Below are 19,864 nucleotides of genomic sequence, written 5' to 3' on the forward strand. Positions count from 1 at the left end.
AGTGACTATGAGTTGCACTTTGTTTACAATTCTGAAGCAACCAGATGAAATTGGAAATCATTACTATCAAAATTTTCAGCATCTTGTCGAGTGTGTTCATCTTCATCGTATAAAACTAGTAAAGATGGAGTAACAGTACTAGTCTGTGCAAATGCTACTGGGACCCATAAAATGCTTTTTTTATCCCCTCACCGGTACCCCCAAAAGCTCCAGATGCTTCAAAATATTTGGGTTTCCTTATTTCATAAAAATGGAAAAAGCACATGGAAAAACACTGAAGTATTCATTGATTGGTATGACAACACTTTTATCCCCGAAGTAAAAAAAAAAGAAGAAAAAAAAAGAAATTGGTAAAAAAAGGAGAAGTCCTACTTTTATTGAATAATGCGCCAACGTATCCTTCAGCTGAAATGTTAGAGGGATACAACAGAATGCTTACAGTAAAATTTTTGCCTCGTAATGACTTCTGTGCTACAACCGATGGATCAACATGTTACTGAAACATTAAAACCACTTTATAGATAACAACTTTCATGTAGAATATCATCTGCTGATGAAGATGATGTAGAAGTCATTTTTCACTCAAATCAATTTAAAGGAGTGTTATTAGATTGTTGTAGATGCATGGGACTTGATTAAAAGCAAGGCATTGAACAAAACTTGGCACAGAAAAGTAAAACTGATGTGGATGATTCTGTTTTGCAAGATATAAATGAGCTAATGACAATCGTACAAATATTCCAGGAATGTGATGCCGATGATTTGAAAGAGTGGCTCACTTGTGACAGTAATGAGGAAGGTTTTCAGATCATGACGTATGATGAAATTGTTGAAACCGTATTGCAGGCGAACATTAAGCAGAAAATGAAAGATGATGAATCACAAGATATCTTGGATGCAGAAAATGATGCAGGACCATCTCATTCGGAAGCATTTCAAGCCCTGGTAACATCTTCCAAATGGTTCGAAAAACAGAAAGTGATGGCTTGAGTTGTCTAGAATTAAAATGAATTAGTCATGTCGCAGCAATGAAGAGAATAAACTTGTTTGACAATTACCAAATATTTTAAACAAAATCAAACCACAGTGACTGTCCTATATGACTCTTGTTAGAGTGGCCGGCACGAAAGAGTGTCTTCAAGATCATGGCCGCTGCCTGCTGCCAGCAGGGGCTGCGGGCTGTGATTTGCCAGCCTCTCGGTTTTGTTGCCGTGTAGGTACTGTTACCGGTGCGGTAGGTCAGAGCAGCTGAAATCTCAGTGATACCATGCTATATCGAGTGTTCACATCTGATCTCAGTGTCTTACTGTCCTTAGAAAGGTGCTTTGACGTGTGTTAGGTGGTGAATAACAATGCACGAGAAATGCCTACTTGTAGTACTCCTCCGGTCGGTGTGCGTAAAGGCGGAAAGACGTTCGTAAACAATCAAAAATTGTCATATCGAATATACTTTTTTACTGATCTGGCCACAATGAAGAAGCAAGGAATAACTTAAATTTTGCGTAAATTCAGAGACTTACTCCTAAAGCGTGTGGTGTCTCCAAGTCTACTGTAGACTGTAATTAGCAAATCTGTGTCATTGGCAGAATCTCCAGACATGAATGAGTGTAAAGTTTCTCCAAGAAAGGGATACGAATGTGAATGGAAATCAACTGACTTTGACGATTTTAACAAAGAGCTCGTAAGTAGAACTGTGCTTGGATATTACGACAGAGGAGGGTATCCAACAGCTAATAAATACAGGCTGACTTTGAAAAAATTAATTACTCGAGCTCAGAGACCTCTGTTCTTAGTCTTCTCTGGTCCCTTGGTTTCTGATTCAAGAAGTGTAATAACGGATGGAAATTCTTAATGGAACGCAGAAACATTGCAGCAGTAAGAGCGAAGTTTTTGTACAGTGCATTTCTTGCATGCTGCAGACACCAGGCCTGTAGTGTACATGGATGAAACTTGGGTTTCACAGAACCACGCCAATAAGTAATATGGCAAGACTCTAAAGGAAACAGTGGTTTGAAAGTGCCTACTAGTAGAGGCGGCCAATTATTCATTGCCTGCACTGGTACATTAATATACCACAGGCCAAACTTGTTTTTCATGGTGGGAAAAGTTCTTGCCAATCCGATTACCATTCAGAAACGAATGGAGAAGTTTTTAAGAATTGGTTTATTCGATTGTTGTATGTGCTGGAAGAAAGGTCAATTATTGTGATTGATAACGCCAGCTACCACTCCATTCAGATAGAAAAGCTGCCACGTTCAAATTGGTACAAGGCAAATATTATGGAGTGCTTAAAGGGAAAGAATGTTTCATTTTCAGTCAATGAAATGAAGGCTGAACTCCTGTGTAAGGAAGAAATCGTAGGTGCCGAAAAGGCTTAATAATTAGATCAACTGGCAAACAAAATGAGACACAAAGTGGTACGTCTACCACACTCACTGCCAGTATAATCCCATTGAATTGATATGGGCTTTCAAACTTGCTGATGTCGAGAAGCTAAAACACGAAGCTCTTGACAATATTACTCGGCAGGACTGGGAGAGGTGTGTAAACCATGTAGGAGCACTGCAAGAAATTGATTTCTTGAACCAGGGTTTAAGAGACACAATAGTGGAATCTGTGATGATACACCTGGCTGAAACAAGCGACAGTGAATCTTGAAGACATGGAGCCAGAAAATCCTTCAGTTTAGGTAAATGCTGTCTATGTAAAAAGCTGACTTGATTGAAATGTTTGTCTATTCATTTCACTTATAGAGGACATACAAAATAACTACAATTACTTTTGCATAGCATATAGTGGTGTTTTGAGTAATGGATGCAATGAAGAAGGATATGTATTAGCAACCAGTAAAATATTTTTGGGAAGTAGGGAATATTCTCAGTCATATTAAAGCAAGCCATCTGAACAAAACACTTGGCAACAGCCTACAACAAATCGCATGCTGCTGCGCACGGAATATCGCGGAAGTAATTTCCCTCTGTACGGGGTACGATACAATAATGATGTCTGGAATGTTACCAAAAATAATTTTGTAGTTTTCCTAACAACTTTCTCGCGGGAAGTTTCTTCGCAGTCCTACAGAACAAAAATTCATCAGAGACTATATTTTTTGCTAGTCAGCACTGTTTTACACTTCTTATAATATTTTACTTTTTGTCTAGAATACTTTTATGTTTCCGGAAAAAGACTCGGCATATGCATCTGTAAACTTTGAGGATTTTTTTTTTTTAGTCCAAGTATATTAGTGATTCTTTTACTACCACATGTTGAGGTAAAATAATTATTTTCCTCCAAAATGTCTTGTAACATTAGTTTTCATTTTTTCCTAGCAGCTAGTGAGAATTTTCTTTTTGAAAGTACTCCATTGATTTTCTAGATGAAAAATAGAGTTGGCCCCCCCCCCCTTTTTTTTACGAACATTTGAAATTACACTTTAAAAAAAACTGGCAATGCTATAAGATGGTGAGATGACCTTGAAGCCCCATTCTCGTGCCGGCCGCTATAGCTATTTCATTATTAGGCTTGCAGTATTTCAGTAATGTTAAGAAAATACATGTTCATGTATGAAAACGTTTCTATTATGTATTAAACCTAGGAAGGCAACCAACCGTATGTCAACGTACCTAAAGGATAGCCTGTGACAACATAGGTTATCTTTCTAGAGTCAATAATACAAAAGTAGCTTTCCTTCACTCGTGCAGTTATCCAGATTTTCGATTATCTGAATTACTAACAATAATAATTAGTCCAGATAAATGAGTCTCTGCTGTATAGTAAACTGTTACTGACAGGGACGAACCAGAGTTCGTGTATTGTGACAACAGTACAGGGGCAAGGAGATACTTTAGTGTTCCCTCTAAAAATAGTGAAATTTAAGTTACTTACTCCAATGCTAAGGCATAGTGTAGGACACATGTAATAACTGGTGTAAATGTAAAATGAAAACGTATTAAGTGGCACAGCTGAGTGATCTTGGCAGTCTTTACTAACAATTAAAATGTCCTTGGTTTTCCAGATGACATACTTCTGGGCCACTGCCTATGCGACTGGGAAAGGGTGAAGATGATAAAATACTAACTCACAGTTTGCACAAGAGACAGGCAAAGAGATCTGCATATGTAGCATAAGGGACTGTGACAATTGTACCCCAGCAGCTGTGTTGTTGTATGACAGTGTTGATTTCCTTATGGGGTACAGCATCAGCATAGGAGGCAATGAATGAAAGGAAATGGTTGTAAAAAGGTTTCACATGGTAATAGGTTGGGGCTGAGCCTCTGTAATCCCAGCTGAATGGTGGAATGTTGTAACTGGGTCACATGCATATTGTATAGCAGAAATTGTAACACTTTTGATTACCTCCAGGATAGCAGTCATGTTCAATAATTCCCTGTATATGGTGACTATTTTGTGTTGGATCTATTTTCTAAGTTTTTCATATTGTTGTACCAGCTCAGTAGCTACGCTCTGTATTTGTCTGGTAGTGGCCTGAATGTTACCTTCAATATGCAAATGTTGTACATGATGCATACAAGCATCTCACGATTTTGAGGGCTTTACTCCAATGATCACTTTCAGCTTAGTCGGGGGTACTGAATAGTATCTTTAGCATGGCTCCGCATGTGTTGAACCAGGCTTGCTTGATACAATGGAACAGTAAGGCATCCAAAATACTTCAGAGATGGTTTTAGGTGGTGACAAGCACCTGATTGATGTGCCAAAGAGTACGAAGCATTCTGCTTTGGCCAGACCTCCTTAGAAGAGGTTCACATGCTATTAAATGATTGGTAATCCACTGAAATACGACTTCGTCTTGATTTAGTCTTCTTTCATTGTAGTTAAGCTTATGCCAGCTAATGTGATGATGCAGTGGGGAGCGTACAACGATTTGTCCAATCATTCGAACATTATACCTGATTATAAGGGGTGGCCCTGAAAGGGTGTAGGATTTTTAACACCAATAAGTAGAGCAAACAGAATACAGCATCTAATTTCAAGTAATGAGGATGGTTGGTGAGGGTACAACTACTCAGAATACCTCAGCAAATAGGATTATCATCAGTCTGCAGTGTCTCAGTAGCGGTGCTAGGTGGCACAAGGTAGTAACACAACTGTTTCAATGTGACAAACAAATCTTTCTCTGTCTTAAATTCGAGAATTAAGAGAACAAAGTAAATGTTTATTCTACGCAAGAAAGTTGGTAGTAGATGAAAGGTTGGTAGTCAGCTGCGCACTGTTGTGTGATTAGTAGGAATGGTGGTGTTAGCAGTATGCTGGTGTGGCATGCAAAGTATTTGATCAGCGACTGAATGTTTGCAGGTAGAACTACAGTTGTAGTACAATGGTGGAAAACTTGAGTCAGCTCAAAAGAGTAGTAGAGGAGGCAGGAGGCATTGTGTCTCGAATACGTACAAATCATATGAGTCAGCACTCAAGTAGGTACAGGTGTAGCATGATGTCTAAATCTTTTCTTCTTATGACCAGAGTGATGGGTCTTCAATATCGTCTGGAAATTGGTTGATGCTGATAACCACGAATACTAACACAAATTGGCAGACTTACATTAGAGTTCGAAATGGTGGTGTAGCTTTGTTCAAGCTTAGAATTGAATAAAGGTACTGTCATACCTGTGGAAAATGTTAGAAACTAGTGGACCCAACAGCAAATAAACATGAATATCATAGAAGAATCCCCATAGATAATCTTACAGAGGGGAAACTCATAAACTTCGCAATGAAAAAGGCTATCGGCAACGTAAACACACGTGTATCTGTGAATGTAATATAAGTGTAAGTGTTAACATGTGTAATTGTGTAAAGTTAGATGTAAAGGTCAGACTGCTAATACCATAAATATCTGAAGTTCAGTACCTTGCCTCTTGTGGAAGCAGGTTTAGTTGGTGAAGCTTTGAGTAAATTACCTTGTGTGCAAGCAGACGACAGTTGTGGGATGATGTTGGTCAAAGCTTCCAAAAACGCCTCACACCATCAGGTGTCTTGCGGAGTATGGATGATGTAGATGTAGATCAGTAGAGGAATTGGGTCACAACATATCATGGACAAAGAGAGAGAATGAATGGTTCATTAATGATCAATCACAAAAAATGCACAGTTACAAGAATTTTGCATAGGTTTTAAATGTTCATGGGCACTGGTGAATTTTGGATAAGGAATCCAGATTTCTTAGGAAACCAGCTATAAGAACTGATGTGGATCAATGGGCTTATTTAGTGTATATGTTTTAAGTCACAAAAATTTGTAAGTGCAAGGTTTGGGATTAATAGAAAAAGATATGCAACTTTGTATCTTGTTATTAGTTATCTTATTTTCTCTGTTGGTGGGGATTTCGCTTTGCCCATTTCTAAATTTCTTTTGAAAGAATGGAGTAATTCCAAATCAGAGCCCTTTATGACAAGTAGACAGCTATGCACGCACGTAATCAGAAGCTGAGGCACGTGAGCTGATTTAGGTGAATGCAGTACAAGAGGCCAATCCAAAGAGGAGGAGGAGGAGGAGGAGGAGAATGAGCAGCAGTGGAGCCCCAATTAATCTTGCCATCAGGATGAGTTGACTTAAATAATTTGCATGTAGTATGGTGGAACTATACGAGGTGTGGCTAGAAAAAAACCGGACTAGTACTGGTGAAACAATAAAACGAATGCAATAAGGCTGAAAGTCGCGTGGCCTGTCACGTAACTCTCGCTCCGCCTACTGCTCGAGTTTCATCTGCCTCCTGCACTCAGTCTGCCCGTGGCGTCTGTTTTAAGTAGTTGACGTTTTGTCTGTGCGTCGGAAAATGTTGAGTGTACAGAAAGAACAGCGTGTTAACATCAAATTTTGTTTCAAACTAGGAAAATCTGCAAGTGAAACGTTTGTAATGTTACAACAAGTGTACGGCGATGATTGTTTATCGCGAACACGAGTGTTTGAGTGGTTTAAACTCTTGCAGGATGAACTAGGATCAGAATACCAGGTCACCAATTTTTTTAAACCTAGTGCTGGTCTGGAGCAGGTGACAGAGGATTTAGGATCACTTTGCAAAGATTTCACTAAGGAAGACACCGTGGTTATAGTGGGTGGGGCAGGTAACAGTATTGACAGAGATCCTGGGTACAGCATAGAGTGTGACCTGGCGAAGATTGCATCAGCATCGAGGCATACCAGTGTTGAGTTTGTATCTGTTCTTGGGCGCCATGACCGACCTCATTTGAACTCTTCTGTCAAGAGAGTTAATTTGGAGCTGGAACGGCTGCTCATGTCGGGTGCGGGGTCACACATTGGTGTGGTTCATGTTGATTCTGTCAGTAGGTGGGATTATACTAGGCATGGCCTTCACCTCAACAGGAAGGGGAAGGGTAAATTGGCTGGGGAAATAGCAGGAAAGTTAAAGGGGGGAGGCACTGTCATGAGTGGTAAAATACCAGTGGTTATAGGATTCAGAAAAGACCCTTTTTTAGGGTAGGGAGGACAGAAAGAAAACAAATTTTAAGAGAGGTTAGAACTGAGACAAACCTTCAGTTTGAGAAAGAAATCAAAAAACATAATTCCAGCTTATTACATCAACATAAACAGCCATTGGTTAAGAATTTTCAACTGTCAGCAGATATTTTAACTCTATCCAATTTTAAGTCAGTCAATGTGAAATGTCAGCTATCTTTATTGCATCAAAATATTCGAGGACTGAGAAATAAAATTAATGAATTAACTATCTGCATAGATGAATTAGAGTCTTCAAACCCAGCTGACATAATCTGCCTCTCTGAACATCATGTGACCACTGGTATAGAACTTTTAAGTGTTACAGGATTTAGGTTAGCATCTCACTATTGTAGATCAGAAATGGAGAAAGGAGGAGTTGCCACATTCATCAGGAACTGTCATAAATTTAAGAACATAGACATTCATAAATTTTGCCTAGAACAGCATATGGAAGCATGTGCAACAGAATTAGATTTTCACAAAAAATCTTTCATAATATTAAGTGTATATCGAGCACCTGCAGGTAACTTTAATCTGTTTGTAAACCACCTTGAAGCTGTACTGGCCCATTTAACAACCAAAAACAAAGAAATAGTGGTTGCTGGTGATTTCAATGTAGATTTCCTTAAAGACTCTCCCAATAAGAACCTATTTGAGTTAGTAACACTATCATTCAACTTAATTCCCACAGTAAAGTTCCCCACTAGGATAACCACTTGCTCACAAACAGCCATTGATAATATCTTTATAGAAAAGTCAAATGAACAAAATTATATTACAAAACCAATAGTCAATGGCCTCTCAGACCATGACATGCAGTTACTTCTGTTAAATGTTAATACTGAACAGGATATAATATCTGTTAAATCTGAGCTCAAGAGGGTAATCAGTAAGCCAAAAATTGATTATTTTAGGACACTCCTCAGAGACATTCACTGGACTGATGTTTACAGTGCTCATGGCATGAATGAAAAATATAACATTTTTGCTAATAAAGTGCTTACCTTATTTGAACACTGCTTTCCCCCAAAACTTACCAAGGTTAGAGCAAAGTCTACAAAGAAGCCATGGATTACTCGAGGAATAGGGGTATCTTGTAAAACAAAAAGAAAACTGTATCTGTCAATCCGAAACATTTCCAATGTTGATGCTATAGCACATTATAAGAAATACTGCAAAATATTAAAGACTGTAATACGGATGTCAAAGCAAATATATTACAAGGAAAAGATAGTCATATCAGATAACAAAATAAAGACAATATGGGATATAGTGAAGGAGGAGACCGGTAGAACCAGACATGAAGAGGAACAAATAGCATTAAGAGTAAATGATGCATTGGTGACAGATGTGTATAGTGTTGCAGAACTTTTTAACAAACATTTTATAACTGTTACTGAAAAGATGGGGTTGTCAGGTTCGGTAGATGCTGCTATGGATTACCTTAGACCAGACATTTCAAGTAACTTCCATAATATGAATTTGACCCTCACTACCCCAACAGAAATAATGTCCATCATAAAATCTTTAAAATCAAAAACATCTAGTGGGTATGATGAAATATCAACAAAGTTAATTAAAGAATGTGATTCTGAGCTAAGTAACATATTAAGCTATCTGTGTAACCAGTCGTTTATCAGTGGAATATTTCCCGAATGGCTGAAATATGCTGAAGTTAAGCCACTGTTTAAGAAGGGAGATAAAGAAATAGCATCAAATTTCCGTCCAATTTCACTGTTGCCAGCATTCTCAAAAATTTTCGAAAAAGTAATGTACAGTCGTCTTTATAACCATCTTATCTCAAATAACATACTGTCAAAGTCACAGTTTGGATTTCTAAAAGGTTCTGATATTGAGAAGGCTATCTACACTTACAGTGAAAATGTACTTAATTCATTAGACAAAAAATTGCAGGCAACTGGTATATTTTGTGATCTGTCAAAGGCATTTGACTGTGTAAATCACAATATCCTTTTAAGTAAACTAGAATATTATAGTGTAACAGGAAATGCTGCAAAATGGTTCAAATCTTATATCTCTGGCAGGAAACAAAGGGTGTTATTAGGAAAGAGACATGTATCAAGCTATCAGGCATCATCCAACTGGGAACTAATTACATGTGGGGTCCCACAAGGTTCCATTTTGGGGCCCTTACTTTTTCTTGTGTATATCAATGACCTTTCATCAGTAACATTACCAGATGCCAAGTTTGTTTTGTTTGCTGATGATACAAACATTGCAATAAATAGCAAATCAAGTGTAGTCTTAGAAAGATCAGCCAATAAAATATTTGTAGACGTTAATCACTGGTTCCTAGCCAATTCTTTGTCACTAAACTTTGAAAAAACACACTACATGCAGTTCCGAACTTGTAAGGGGTGTCCCAAGAGTATATGTCTAACATATGATGACAAGAAGATAGAAGAAGTGGACGGTGTTAAATTCTTGGGATTACAGCTTGATAATAAATTCAACTGGGAGGAGCACACCACAGAACTGCTGAAGCGTCTTAACAAATCTCTGTTTGCAATGCGAATTTTGTCAGACATAGGGGATATAAAAATGAAAAAGCTGGCATACTATGCTTACTTTCATTCCATAATGTCATATGGGATTATTTTCTGGGGTAATTCATCAAGCCAAGCTAAAGTTTTCCGGGCACAAAAACGTGCAGTAAGAATTATATGTGGTGTGAACTCAAGAACATCCTGCAGAAGCCTGTTTAGGGAACTAGGGATACTAACTACAGCTTCTCAATATATTTATTCCTTAATGAAATTTGTCATTAAAAATATATCACTTTTTCAAACCAACAGCTCAATTCATGGAATCAATACTAGAAATAAGAATAATCTTCACAAGGATTTAAAGTCACTTAGTCTTGTACAAAAAGGTGTGCATTATTCAGGAACACACATTTTCAATAACTTGCCAGCAGCCATAAAAAGCTTAACAACCAATGAAATTCAGTTTAAGAGAAGCCTAAAGGATTTATTGGTGGCCAACTCCTTCTACTCCATTGATGAATTTCTGAGGAAAACCAACTGACTTGTATATAAGTACAACATAACTTCTGCACAATTTCAGTGCAGTAATGTGTTCACTGAAAATTTGTGTGTGTGTGTGTGTGTGTGTGTGTGTGTGTAAGTATAATCTAACTTCTGCACCATTTCAGTGCAGTAATGTGTTCATTGTAAATAAGTATTACAGTAGTTGTATTACATGTTTCTTACCTTATAAATAAATATAAAACTTTTTTATTTTAAATTCAGTGCAATAGTATTTGTAAAATGACTCTTAGTGTTCATTAAAAAATGACGATCATTCCACTTGGGACCTGTGGAATGGTACATTAGCTTATTTGTTTTAGTTTAAATATTTGTCATGTATTGTTGTTTTTCTGACATGTTCCACATCCTGGAGGACCTCCTCACTACGGATCAATTGGAATGAAAGTAAATCTAATCTAATCTAATCTAATCTAATTTAAAGATGGCCGCGAAGACACCAGTGATGACACTCGCACTGGTAGACCATTGTCAGCAAAAACTGATGCAAACATTGAAAAAATCGGTAAACTTGTTCGACAAGATCGCCGTTTAACAATCAGAGCAGTGTCTGAGTTAACAGGAGTTGACAAGGAAAGTGTTAGGCAGATTCTTCATGAAAGTTTCAACATGAACAAAGTGTGTTCAAAAATGGTTCCAAAGTGTCTCACAATTGAACAGAAGGAACGCCGAAGAATGATTTGTTCTGACATCCTGGAAAACATTGAAAGTGATCCCACCTTCTTACAAAATGTTATTACTTGCGATGAATCGTGGTTTTTTACTTACGATCCCGAAACTAAACGCCAATCGATGCATTGGAAAACTCCCGGTTCTCCACGACAAAAAAAAGCACAAATGTCAAAATCGAAATTCAAGGCAATGATGATTGTTTTTTTTGACATCAAAGGGATTGTGCACATTGATTGGGTACCAGAGGGACAAACAGTGAATCAGCATTACTACATTAGCGTCCTGGCTACCCTACGTGAGCGAGTACGGAGAAAACGGAACGATTTGTGGAGAAAAAAGTCATGGATCCTTCACCAAGACAATGCCCCAGCTCACAGTGCGTTGTCAGTGAAGACGTTTTTGGCAAAACACAACATTCCCATCTTAGATCATCCACCCTACTCACCTGATTTGGCCCCCTGTGACTTTTTTCTTTTCCCTAAAGTCAAGTCAGCTTTGAAAGGAACTAGATTTGAGACTGTTGAAGCAGTAAAAGAAAAAGCGATGGAAGTAATGTATGGACTTACCGAAAATGATCTGCAGCATTGCTATGAACAGTGGAAAATTCGTATGGAGCGGTGTAGAGACCGAGGAGGAGAGTACATTGAAGGAGATAACATGAAATTGTAAATAATTGTAAATAAATGTTTTTTCCAGCATCAGTCCGGTTTTTTTCTAGCCGCACCTCGTATTGCAGTAGATTGTAGAGAAAATTAAGGGAAAGCATAGGCGTATTTTCCAAATGGATTGGTAGTTGAGATTATTCAAGTTATAACAAAATATCAAATGACACATGCTCTTGACTAGACACAAGCAGCAGTGGGTGGAGGTAGGTTGAATTTGGAAAAATGATTAGCAGGTTCCACTTTCACCTGCAAGTTTGTCAGGACTAATTTGGTCCGACAACAATAACAGTGGCAGATACTGACAACATGGTCTGTCCGTCAGTCCATAAGACTCAAAGAATGTGAAATTCCCTCATATAAAATGCATCTATAGTACAATTGCTACCTGGTGTGGCTGGAGCTATGAAAGAAAACAAGATATACATTTAATCCCTTAAGAGAGTCTATAACATTGATAGTCGAAGGGGATGGACAGGTGTGATCTGGGAGATGTAAATTGTAGGGTTTACTGTCAAGTTTCCTAAGTATGGAGTTCAGGCTGAAATTCTCAGGTCAGACAAAGGGGAAACTCCAGCTGTAGACTGGGGTCGTTGAAGAGGGCATGAGACTACCGCCTTAACTTCACCTCCTACACTTATACCGCCGTGGAGAAGTGCACCAGGGTTAAGAATAGTGAAACTGAGTGCAGCTGGATGGATTTACCCACAAAATAATGGAGACAGCAAGTCCAAGTATATTAGAATGATAACAATTCGAGTTAGAGACTCTGCGATCAAAAGAAGTACAATAATGTGTTAGTGCAGGAGTGTTACTGTATGTTGTGCATACATATGTAATTGTTCTGTGTAATATGATCAAATATGCCAAGGGCAAATGTGATAGTATAGTTGATGCTTAGGAAACAACTTTCAAATGCTCCCTGACAATAACGTTAGCAACTGTAAGTGTTTACTAAAGGCAACGCAAATGGTATTTTAGCTTCAGACTTGTTATCATCTCTGAAGGAAGCATCGAATGTGATGTAAGACAATGAAGTGTAGAGCACGCAAGCAAGCTAAACAGAGTAAGTTAACTGCTTTTGTGAGAACGTGTTCATCATGATCCATTGCACTGAACTAATGTTTGTAAAAAGACTAATTGAAAGTTAGACAATTTATTAATAATTGTATGTAGGTACAGAAGACGAATAATGTACATTATCTTGCCCATTACACAAGAGTTTGTAATGTCAGTACAACGTCAAAAACCTGAAGAAGTTAGTAAGCAAATATAAATGAGCATGGGTGATCATGAGAGTATGTTCAGACACAGAAAGCAGTGTACAACGATCAGGGCATTGATTGAAGGAGGATACAGTCACATCAACTAAATATCTAGGAAAAACATTGGAAAGCAGTAGAAGATGGAATGAGCATTTAGGGATTGGAGTAGGGAAGGAGAGTGGACAATTTCGGTTTATTGGGAGAATTTTGGGAAACTGTGGTTCTTGTGTAAAGGAGACCGCATTTAGGGCAATAATGTAACCTGTTGTTGAGTACTGCTTGTGTGTTTGGATTCCACACCAGCTCAGATTAAAGGAAGACATTGAAACAGTTCAGAGGCAGGCTGCTAGATTTGTTATTTGTAGGTTTGAGCAACATCCAAGCATTCCGAAGATGCTTTGTGAACTGAAATGAGAATCGCTGGAGGGAAGGAGATGTTCTTTTCAAGGAGCACCATTGAAAAAATTTAGAGATCCAGCATTTGAGGCTGACTGCAGAACAATTCTGTTGTTGCAAATGTACATTTTGCTTAGCAGCCATGAAGATAATATTAAAAGGATTACGGGTCATACATAGACATATAGACAATTGAAACTTCCTGGCAGATTAAAACTGTGTCCAGGACCGAGGCTCGAACTTGGGACCTCTCTCTGTTTGTGAGTGGAACAGGAAAGGATATTACTGTTAGTGGTACAAGGTACCTTCTGCCAAGCACCATATGGTGGCTTGCAGAGTTATGTATGAGATGTAGATTCTCACAGGTGGCTCACTTTGACAATGGCACCTGCACATCTACAAGGGCCTGTAAGCAGAAAACCATTTCTCACATGTTATAACATCAAGGCAGCAAAGAGGGCTGGCAAGACAGCAGCTAAGATTTACAGTTCGTATTGGCTGATATAGAAGTATGGGCAACATTTGATAAGGAATTTGGGAATACAGTGTTGAGATATTCATTCACGGTATAAACATACAGGTCCTCCAGCACTGTCCAACACTTTCACAGTGAGAATGCAAGTTAAAGACCACAACTCAGAAACTTAAGAGTAGCCAGGACCAAGGATGAGGTCACATTAATAAGTAGAGTGGCAATGAGTGATTCTGCATGTAGTGTGTAAACTTATGTGGCCTAGGACAAAAGTCTGCAGGGATAGGGACTGCGACTGCTGTGTTGGGATGCGGGCAGAGTTAGCATCCCTTCGCTCCCAGCTTCAGGCAGTGTTGGCTTCGGTCGCACAGCTTGAGGCTGTTGCCAATGGGCATCACTGTGGGGGTCAGGATGGGTGTTTGTCGGGGACGGCCAGCTCTTCCCACGTATCCCCCGATCGGACTACGGCTGTGGCTGCCCAAGATACTGCTCGCATTGAGGCTGACCCCTCACCCGTGGTAGAGTGGGAGGTCGTCTCGAGGTGTGGCAGTGGGCGAAAGACATTCCGGAGGGCTGAGCTGAAGGCCTCTCCAGTTTGTCTGACAAACCGGTATCAGGCATCAGGCTGTGTCTCCAGCTGATACTGATCTTCGGCCAGACATGGCTGCTTGTCCTGTTCCAGAGGTTGCCCCTCAGTCTGCAAGATCAGGGCGGTCGCAGAGGGTGGGCTTACTGGTAGTTGGGAGCTCCAATGTCAGGCGTGTAATGGGGCCCCTTAGGGATATGGCAGCAAGAGAGGGGAAGAAAACCAATGTGCACTCCGTGTGCATACTGGGGAGAGTCATTCCAGATGTGGAAAGGGTCCTTCCGGATACCATGAAGGGTGCACCCATCTGCAGATGGTCGCTCATGTCGGCACCAATGATGTGTGTCGCTATGGATCGGAGGAAATCGTCTCTGGCTTGTGGCGGCTATCTGATTTGGTGAAGACTGCCAGTCTCGCTAGCGGGATGAAAGCAGAGATCACCATCTGCAGCATCGTCGACAGGACTGACTGTGGACCTTTGGTACAGAGCCGAGTGGAGGCTCTGAATCAGAGGCTGAGATGGTTCTGTGACCGTGTGGGCTGCAGATTCCTCGACTTGCGCCTTAGGGTGGTGGGGTTTCGGGTTCCGCTACACGCAGCAGGCAGCTACATGGGTAGCAGGTGTTGTGTGGCGTGGACTGGGCGGTTTTTTTAGGTTAGATGGCCTCGGGCAAGTACAGAAAGGGCAACAGCCTCACAGGGTGCGGGACAAAGTCAGGACATGCGGGGACCAAGCAGCAATCAGTATTGTAATTGTAAACTGTCGAAACTCCATTGGTAAAGTACCGGAACTTCAAGCGCTGATAGAAAGCACTGAAGTTGATATCGTTATAGGTACGGAAAGCTGGCTCAAGCCAGAGATAAATTCTGCCAAAATTTTTACAAAGGCACAGACGGTGTTTAGAAAGGATAGATTGCATGCAACCAGTGGTGGCGTGTTTGTCGGTGTTAGTAGTAGTTGATCCTGTAGTCAAGTAAAAGTGGATAGTTCCTGTGAATTATTATGGGTGGAGGTTACACTCAACAACAGAGCTAGGTCAATAATTGGCTCCTTTTACGGACCTCCCGACTCAGCAGCACTAGTGGCAGAACAACTGAGAGAAAATCTGGAATACATTTCACATCAATTTCTTCAGCATGTTATAGCCTTAGGTGGAGATTTCAATTTACCAGATATAGACCGGGACACTCAGATGTTTAGGACATGTGGTAGGGACAGAGCATCGAGTGACATTATACTGAGAGCACTATCTGAAAATTACCTCGAGCAATTAAACAGAGAACCGACTCGTGGAGATAACATCTTGGACCTACTGATAACAAACAGACCCGAACTTTTTGACTCAGTAAGCGCAGTGCAGGGAATCAGTGATCATAAGGCCGTTGCAGCATCCCTGAATATGGAAGTTAATAGGAATATAAAAAAAGGGAGGAAGGTTTATCTGTTTAGCAAGAGCAACAGGCAGATTTCAGACTACCTAACAGATCAAAACGAAAATTTCTGTTCCGACACTGACAATGTTGAGTGATTATGGAAAAAGTTCAAGGCAATCGTAAAATGCGTTTTAGACAGGTACGTGCCGAGAAAAACTGTGAGGGACGGGAAAAACCCACCGTGGTTCAACAAAAAGTTAGGAAACTACTGCGAAAGCAAATAGAGCTTCACTGCAACTTTAAACGCAGCCGAAACCTCTCAGACAAACAGAAGCTAAACGATGTCAAAGTTAGCGTAAGGAGGGCTATGCAGGAAGCGTTCAGTGAATTCGAAAGTAAAATTCTATGTACCGATTTGACAGAAAATCCTAGGAAGTTCTGGTCTTACGTTAAATCAGTAAGTGGCTAGAAACAGCATATCCAGACACTCCGGGATGATGGCATTGAAACAGAAGATGACACGCGTAAAGCTGAAATACTAAACACCTTTTTCCAAGGCTGTTTCACAGAGGAAGACCGCACTGCAGTTCCTTCTCTAAATCCTCGCACAAACGAAAAAATGGCTGACATCGAAATAAGTGTCCAAGGAATAGAAAAGCAACTGGAATCACTCAATAGAGGAAAGTCCACTGGACCTGACGGGATACCAATTCGATTCTACACAGAGTACGCGAAAGAACGTGCCCCCGTCTAACAGCCGTGTACCACAAGTGTCTAGAGGAACGGAAGGTTCCAAATGATTGGAAAAGAGTACAGGTAGTCCCAGTCTTCAAAAAGGATCGTCGAGTAGATGCGCAAAACTATAGACCTACATCTCTGACATCGATCTGTTGTAGAATTTTAGAACATGTTTTTTGCTCGTGTATCATGTCGTTTCTGGAAACCCAGAATCTTCTCTGTAGGAATCAACACGGATTCCGGAAAGAGCGATCGTGTGAGACCCAACTCGCTTTATTTGTTCATGAGACCCAGAAAATATTAGATACTGGCTCCCAGGTAGATGCCATTTCCTTGACTTCCGGAAGGCGTTCGATACAGTTACGCACTGTCGCCTGATAAACAAAGAGCCTACTGAATATCAAACCAGCTGTGTGGCTGGATTGAAGAGTTTTTAGCAAACAGAACACGGCATGTTGCTCTCAATGGAAAGACGTCTACAGACGCTAAAGTAACCTCTGGCGTGCCACAGGGGAGTGTTATGGGACCATTACTTTTCACAATATATATAAATGACCTAGTAGATAGTGTCGGAAGCTCCATGCGGCTTTTTGCGGATGATGCTGTAGTATACAGAGAAGTTGCAGCATTAGAAAAATGCAGCGAAATGCAGGAAGATCTGCAGCGGATTGGCACTTGGTGCAGGGAGTGGCAACTGACCCCTAACATAGACAAATGTAATATATTGCGAATACATAGAAAGAAGGATCCTTTATTGTATGCTTATATGATAGCAGAACGAACACTGGTAGCAGTTACTTCTGTAAAATATCTGGGATTATGCGTACGGAACGATTTGAAGTGGAATGATCATATAAAATTAATTATTGGTAAGGCGGGTGCCGGGTTGAGATTCATTGGGAGAGTCCTTAGAAAATGTGGTCCATCAACAAAGGAGGTGGCTTACAAAACACTCGTTCGACCTATACTTGAATATTGCTCAGCAGTGTGGGATCCGTACCAGGTCGGGTTGACGGAGGAGATAGAGAAGATCCAAAGAAGAGTGGCGCGTTTCGTCACAGGGTTATTTGGCAAGCGTGATAGCGTTACGGAGATGTTTAGGAAACTCAAGTGGCAGAATCTGCAAGAGAGGCGCTCTGCATCGCGGTGTAGCTTGCTGTCCAGGTTTCGAGTGGATGCTTTTCTGGATGAGGTATCGAATATATTGCTTCCCCTTACTTACACCTCCCGAGGAGATCGCGAATGTAACATTAGAGAGATTCGAGCACGCACAGAGGCTTTCCGGCAGTCATTCTTCCCGCAAACCATACGCGACTGGAACAGGAAAGGGAGGTAATGACAGTGGCACGTAAAGTGACCTCCGCCACACACCGTTGGGTGGCTTGCGGAGTATAAATGTAGATATATATAAAGTTGCAAAGCCTCCAAATTTATGGGCACACTATGTTCTGAATAATCTCACTCTATTTCTACTTCATGGCAAGGCTGTGGGAATATAGCTAGGGCTGTACCTTTACTGGTTGAGACACGATATCCAGATACAGGATAGACTGAACTATGGATAGCTCCTGCTATTTGGATGGTGCTTGGTTGTTCTTAATTGGTAAACTGATTTTAGTCATGTAACTTCATGAGGCAGAATCAATGATGGATATTGGCTGGATAATGGTACATGGAGCTGTACTGCCTGCAAGGAACCTCATGTCTGCCAGGTAGGTAAATTACGCGTCGACCCAGCCAGAGAATGAAATCGTTACAACAAAGGCCAAGAGTGCTACAGTACTCTGGTGGAATGGCAGTAGTGAAATCACCAATCCCAACCCACAAGTTGTTGACTGAATAAGGAGGCTGGAAACAAAAACAGGAGCTGGTTCTTTTAGTGGAATTCTCTGAATAGTGTGTCAGAGTGAGTGTGTATGATAGGTGTTTATATTGTGCATGGGTAGGGTGACTGCAACTGATTCGAAGAAATGTAGTGTCCCATGTACACGTGAGGTGTGTGTATCTCCGTGTGATAGCAAGATAACAAGAGGTACTTTGGTCATAGTATGAAAACGAATCTGAAGGGATTACTATGACCAGCTTGGGATCTCTGTGATAGTGAATCACACCATGCTAGTTGCACGCTTCTGGAGGACCGGAAAAACAATCAACCTCATATTTGCCTGGTGTGAAAAGTACAACTACAGTAGCACTGACTGTCCGTTTATGTGCTAATGGGTATAAAGTCCATAGTATTTCTGCAGATAAACTGCAAATTGGGTGGCACACTGCAAGGTCTTAGAGATCTACTACATTTCAACAGAGATTCAGCAAAGATGTAGAGATATAAGCGTAACTCAGACATGTACTTGTGGCCTAATCACATACAATGGGGCATATAGGTGATAGGGTGGCTATGCATGTGAATTAAAAAACTGTATTACTCTTGGTGCACAACCCAATACGAGTAATCATCGAGGGAAGACTTCACTTTTTGATATAATTAACATTGCTCTTTCGTCTGATAGTCTGGCTGGGACATAGTTCATACCACACAGTAGATGTTTCGGAGTAGGTAACAGATGCTGGGGTAAGGGAGGAGAAATACCTCAATAATTAGTGGCAGGAAAAGTACGATGGAGATGACCCTACCCTATTGTTCTGCTAAGTGGTTTTTATATAACTCCCTCCCCTCCATTTAACCTATAGCTATGATGAATATTTTATGACCCTCTGGGGATAATCTGCCTTTCTGAGAAACCCCCACCCCCATGGGAAACCTACAACCCCTGCCCCCTCCCCCTCCCCATCACCAATACAAGCACTCATTTGATATCAAATTAATTAAATCTATTAGTAAATTCCTCCCCCTCTGTGAAATCCCCCAGACCAAACTTCCCCCATCCATCTGGAAATTGGTGGGAGGAAGATTCAGCCAGTGCTGGAGAGGGAGGAACTCAAAATATGAAATGGAAATCAATGTCACTTACGTAGCAGAGGATATACTGTTTATTTATAAATTTTACTTTTCAGGGGTTAGATCCCTTTATTTGGCTGGGAAAGATCACATCCAACACCTGCAAGTGATGATTATAGAATTACACTGCTGTAGATTGGAGGTGTCGTCTTGTTGCAAAATTTTTGTGTGTGTGCTCCCCTTGACATCCAGGGATC

The sequence above is a fragment of the Schistocerca serialis genome, chromosome 3 (assembly GCF_023864345.2).
Source record: "Schistocerca serialis cubense isolate TAMUIC-IGC-003099 chromosome 3, iqSchSeri2.2, whole genome shotgun sequence".
Taxonomy (NCBI): Eukaryota; Metazoa; Arthropoda; class Insecta; order Orthoptera; family Acrididae; genus Schistocerca; species Schistocerca serialis.